Source organism: Hippopotamus amphibius, chromosome 15 (genome assembly GCF_030028045.1).
Source record: "Hippopotamus amphibius kiboko isolate mHipAmp2 chromosome 15, mHipAmp2.hap2, whole genome shotgun sequence".
Taxonomy (NCBI): Eukaryota; Metazoa; Chordata; class Mammalia; order Artiodactyla; family Hippopotamidae; genus Hippopotamus; species Hippopotamus amphibius.
The window spans coordinates 22101792-22107838 of record NC_080200.1 but is presented as its reverse complement, the minus strand read 5'-3'; the positions used below and the strand labels follow the sequence as shown (position 1 = coordinate 22107838).

Sequence of the window (6047 nt, the reverse complement as noted above, 5' to 3'; positions counted from 1 at the left end):
TTGGATATGACACCAACAGCACAATCGACAAAAGCAAAAATAAACAAGTGGTACTACATTCAACTAAAAAGTTTCTGCACAACAGAGGGAGAAATTAATAAAATAAAAAGGCAAGCTACAAAATGGGAAAAATCAAATCATATATTGAAACGGGGTTAATATTCAAAATATGAGACATACAACTCAATAGCAAAAAAGTTGATTGAAATGGACATAAGACTCAAATAGACTTCTTCTTTCTGAATAACATACAAATGGCAAACAAGGACAAGAAAAGGTGTTCCACATAACTAATTATCAAGAAATGCAAATCAAGGACTTGCTAGGTGACACAGTGGTTAAGAATCCACCTGCTAATTCAGGGGATAAAGGTTTGGTCCCTGTTCCAGGAAGATCCCACATGTCATGGAGCAACTAAACCCGTGCGCCACAGCTACTGAGCCTGCACTCCAGAGCCCATGTTCTGCAACGAGAGAAGCCACTGCAATGAGAAGCCCACACACCGCAATGAAGAGTAGCCTCTGCTCTCCACAACTAGAGAAAACCTGTGTACAGCAACAAAGCCCCAACACAACCAGTAAATAAATTATTTAATTAATTAAAAAAATAAAGGTAAATTAGAAAATCAACACAGAATCGATCATGGAAAATACATACAGCTATAGAGGTAATATACATTTTAAAAAAAAGAGAGCTAACATCTCTCCAGTCTTTAAAGTCAAAAAAGAAGAAATGCAAATCAAAACAATGAGGTATTCATCCAAATCAAATCAAATCCAGAAGTATTGTCAATACAGACATATATAAAAATGATAATGTCTGGGTATGTTAATTAGCCCAATTGTGGTAATCATTTTACAATGCATATGTATATCAAATCATCATTGTACTCTTTAAATATGTACAGTAGTACAAATTTACCTCATAAAAGTTGGGAGAAAATAATATTTCAATGAGCAAATGACTAGTAATTAAAATACTGACACTGAATATCAGCATATGGTACTGGATCTTGTTTTTCTCTAGTATTCAGAAAATACTACACCAAATGGCAAACAATGAAGAAAAGATGGGTTCTTAAAATATTTAAAAAATATCTTTGTACCCTCAATAAAAAAAGAAGAAAGATAAATAGTACTCTCATGTCACATAATTTTATGAAACATTGTCTTGATACAAAACCCAGGAAAAATTCAAAAATTGAAAATAAACATAAAATAATTATATTCCTTATGACTATAAGGCAAAAATTTGGACTGTCTCCCAATTCCTGGATGTGAGACAGTCTGCTGGCTTGTGTCAGACCCTTGGCCAGGAGTGAGAAAGATAACAACCAAACACACAGGAAGTTATTAGAAGTATCATTCATTAGAAACACTTGAAGAAAAAAGTTATATGTGATTTTCATTTCAGTAAGGTGCTGTGTAATGTGTTAAAAGGAAATTATAAGGGATGATTTTGTCAATTTTTTTGAGTTATGGTGGCTGAAAGATCAATTCTTCCTTGTGGGAAAGGAAATAAATGGCAGCATAAATGCAAATCTATAATCAGAGAGTATGCTATTGAATGGAAGTGGTTAGATAAGAACTTTAAACCAACAGACTCAGAAAACAAGGAAAGAAACGTGTTAACCATAAGACATGTTTCCAGTTAATCAAAGTCCAATAACTGTAGACTTCAGAAGAAAAAAGTTTTCAAAAACTTTGTCAAAATAGCCAGGTCAGTGATTAATAACTCCTCCAGTAATAGGGCTAGACCTGAAAGCTAATATTAATTGAAAAATTAACAAAACAGATCAAAGTTATTAATTTTTTTTATAAAATGCTCTGAAAATATCAGATTAGATTTAAGTTTTCCTCAAATTTCTATTGCCTTGTCCAAAGTAAAGCAAGTATCTTTCAGCCTTCATGCCAGCTTTTCTTATGTCATAAGGATGACAGAAATCTTAGCAAACTAGTATTTTTCTTGAAAATGTAGATCAGTGTCAGTTGATTTTTAAGACCTGCTGCTCAGTAATAACACTAGACATTCAGCATTTACATCTATCAGGACACGAAAATCTCAAAAACTACTCATATAGGGAGGACCTTACTCAGGAATGATGTCCATTCAGGAGCAACCAAAAGAAAATTCCTCCAGTGTTATTAAAAACAGTGAAGATAAGAAACCAGAAACACAAATTCAAGGTTCTCAAAAGAATCTAGCAAAAAAATCATGTCCAAAGGAAGCTATAAAATCACTGATTAAATCTTCCAATGAAAGTAAATAAATCAGCATGAATTAGGAACATGCATGAGCACAAGGTCATCATCCAGTGATAAAAAAAATTAATAAATCTATTAATAAAATATGGTGACTGTAAAGGGAAATTCACAAGAATCTACAAAACAGAGGAAATTATCTCAGAAAAAAATCAGTGTGTGGGACCCTAAATCAAATGAACAGCTTAACCAGAGATCACAAAAACTACAACAGTTAACAGAAGTTTCAACAAGGTCCCTGTGTAGTAAAGAAATTCAGGGTCAGGGTCAAGCAGTTAAACAAAATTTGACACCACCAAAAAAAATAGCACTGTAGATTTACTCAGAGTAAATCTAATGAAGTTAAAACAAGTCAGAAACCTGTGAAAAGAAAAGTACTAGAAATAAAGTCTGATTCTAAAGAGTATAAAACTTCTGTAATCAATGAAGTAATGTATTCCTCAAAAGGAGAAAAAAAAAAAAAAACTCAAAGTAGAGCATCACACAGCTTATGCTTGTAGGTCTCAGTACATAAAAGGATCTGATTAGTGCCTTCAGAAGTATATTAGAAAAGAGGAATCAAAATCTGTGCCTGTAACTTCTTCTGAGATAAAAGATCAAAAATGGCTACTTCAGTGGTCTCTAGAAAGAATGAGATGAAGTCAGTTCATACAAAGTGAATACCAGTGCAAAATCCTAAAAAAGTCCACAGACATCAGTGCCTGAACAAAGTGTGGATAATGAGCTGGAGCAAGCAGCAAAGAGCAAATGAGGGAGCATTCTCCAGCTCTGTCAAGAAATTGCTGGTGAAATTGAGTCAAATACTGTATTGTTAAAAAGGAATCATCACAAATGGAAAATGTAAAGGAGGAGAAGTCTACAGAAATAAAAATTGGAAGAAACATACTGAAAGACAAATACTTCATCAGAAAGAAAGAAATCAGGATGTTCAATGTGATTGTTTCTTCCCCAGTAGAAAAACAAAGCCTGTGAAATGTATACTAAATGGAATAAACAAATCAACTAAAAAGAACTCCAACTGGACTAAAATTAAACTCTCAAAATTTAACTCTGTGCAGCAAAATAAATTAGACTCTCAATGTTCCCCTAAGTTAGGCTTATTACAACCCAGTTTTTCACTACCTGCATTAAAAATGCATCATCCAGTGACTCAAAGTGCATTTTTAGGTTGTTTCCATGTCCTGGCTATTGTAAATAGTGCTGCAATGAACATTATGCTCCTTGTTCCTTTTTGGTGCCCATCAACAGATGAATGGATAAAGAAGATGTGGCACATATATACAATGGAATATTACTCAGCCGTAAAAAGGAATGAAATTGAACTATATGTCATGAGGTGGATAGACCTAGAGTCTGTCATGCAGAGTGAAGTAAGCCAGAAAGAGAAAAACAAATACTGTATGCTAACACATATATATGGAATCTGAAGAAATGGTACTGATGAAACCAGTGACAGGCAAGAGTGGAGATACAGAAGTAGAGAATGGACTTGAGGACATGGGGCTGGGGTGAGGGGCAAAGGGGAAGTTGGGATGAGGTGAGAGAGTAGCATAGACATATTTACACTATCAACTGTAAAATAGATAGCTAGTGGGAAATTGCTGTATAACAAAAGGTGATCAACTTCATGGGAGATGCCTTGGAGGGCCAGGACAGGGAGGGTGGGGGGGAGTTGCGGGAGGGAGGGGATATGGGGATATGTGTGTAGATGCAGCTGATTCAATTTGGTGTACCTCAGAGACTGGTATAAGAGTGTAAAGCAAATATATTCCAATAAAGAGTTTAAAAAAAAGTACATTTTTAGGGTCAAAACCACATGATGATAAAAATAAAGCTTGCGAGCTGGAAGAGATGAAAAAAATTAATTCTGAAAAAGTTAAAGTTAATGATATTACAATTGAAATTAATTAAAAAAAAAACCAAAAGGCTTCTGAAAATTGTCATTTGGGTAATCACATAAAAACACCTCCTGACCAATCATTGGATAACCAGATGAAAGATTCTTTTTTTTTTTTAAGCTCTTTATTGGAATATAATTGCTTTACACTTTTGTACCAGCTTTTGAAGTACACCAAAGTGAATCAGCTGTATTTATACATATATCCCCATATCCCCTCCCTCCCATGAATCCCTCCTACCCTCCCTGTCCTGGCCCTCTAAGGCATCACCCATCATAGAGTTGATCTCCATTTGTTATACAGCAACTTCCCACTAGCTATCTATTTTACAGTTGGTAGTGTATATATGTCTGTGCTAGTCTCTCACTTCTTTTGAATCAACACCGGATAAGAATTGCAACCTATGTTTGGAATCTAAGCTTGAAAATACCACTACTGTTTCAACTCTGCTCAGTCAAGGAGAAATTGATGCAGGGGAGAGTAATTTTTAGGTTCAACTCCCAAACAGCACAGTATACTAACTAACCAAACATCTAAGAGTAGTGATAATAGGGAGATACATTCAAATCATTCTTGGCCTAAGTGTAATTCCCATTTGGAGGTAACAATTCCAAGAGACTTGAAACTAAAAGAAGCAGAGAAAGCTGATGAAAAACAGTTGATCATAGATGCAAGACAAAAAAAATTTGGAGCAGTTTCCTGTCATATTTGTGGCATCTTTTATACAGCTTCAAAACCAGAAGATGAAACACAGCATCTGCTTTTCCACAACCAGTTTATCAGTGCTGTAAAATATGTGTGTTGGAAAAAGAAAGTATTCTAGCTGAATATCCTGATGGCAGGATAATAATGGTTCTTCCTGAAGACCCAAAGTATGCCCTGAAAAGTGTTGATGAGATTAGAGAGATGGTTGGTAGTGATTTAGGTTTCCATCAAGCTCCACTAATGTGCTATTCCAGAATAAAAACACTTCTCTTTATTTCTGATGACAAAAAAGTAGTTGGGTGCCTAATTGTAGAACATATCCAGTTGGGTTACAGAGCTATAGAAGAAAAACTTCCAGTTATCAGATCAGAAGAAGAAAAAGCCAGGTTTAAAAGGCAAAAAGCCTGGTGCTGTGCAATATGGCCAGAGCCTGCAATCTGTGGGATCAGCCACAGATGGGTGTTCCGCATGATGCGTCAGAAGGAAATTGTTTCCCATGTGATTGAATGCCTAAGGAGAAACTTTATATATGGCTCATACTCGAGTAAAGGAGAAATTGCTTTCTCAGATCCTATTCCTGATGGAAAACTGTTTGCAGCACAGTACGGTGGCATTGGTCAGTTCCTGGTATATCATTTTATTAATGGGCAAAACAACACCTAAAATAAATTCAAGCCTACCGTACCAGAAGACATCTACTAAAGAGAATGGATTGGTTGCTGACTTTAACCAGTGCCATTTTTATTAAAATGAACTCAGGACTGGCAATAACCATAAGGTTGATCCATTTTCATAAAATTGGAAAAAAATGCAATAGTTGCTTATTGTTGTTTTGTCTTTTAAAGAAGATATTTGATCTTTTACAGAAATTTATGATTGATGTATTTTATCTATAGTTATTTAGACATGTTTACATGCGGCAGATAATTGTTCATAGTGGTCTGAAAACTAATAAAAGGACTATGGTCTCACTGATAAGTATATTTTGAAATTCTTAATTATGGAAATATACCAGTGTAATTTGGTACTGTGTTTTTTTATATTGATCTGCTGATACCAGTTATAAAGATAGTACTTTTGCAGAGTGGAAACCAATGTTTTTGCATTATTATTCAAGCAGGGTGTGATGTTACATATTTAGGAGTTCAAAGCTAATTCTGAAAGGGTATGATATATAATTTAA

At 34.7% G+C, this 6047-nt stretch overlaps 1 pseudogene; it reads left to right on the top strand.

Annotated features, from left to right (window-relative positions):
* Positions 1–2098: 2098 nt before the first annotated feature.
* LOC130837376 (N-acetyltransferase ESCO1-like) lies at positions 2099–5527 on the top strand (annotated as a pseudogene).
* Positions 5528–6047: the final 520 nt, after the last annotated feature.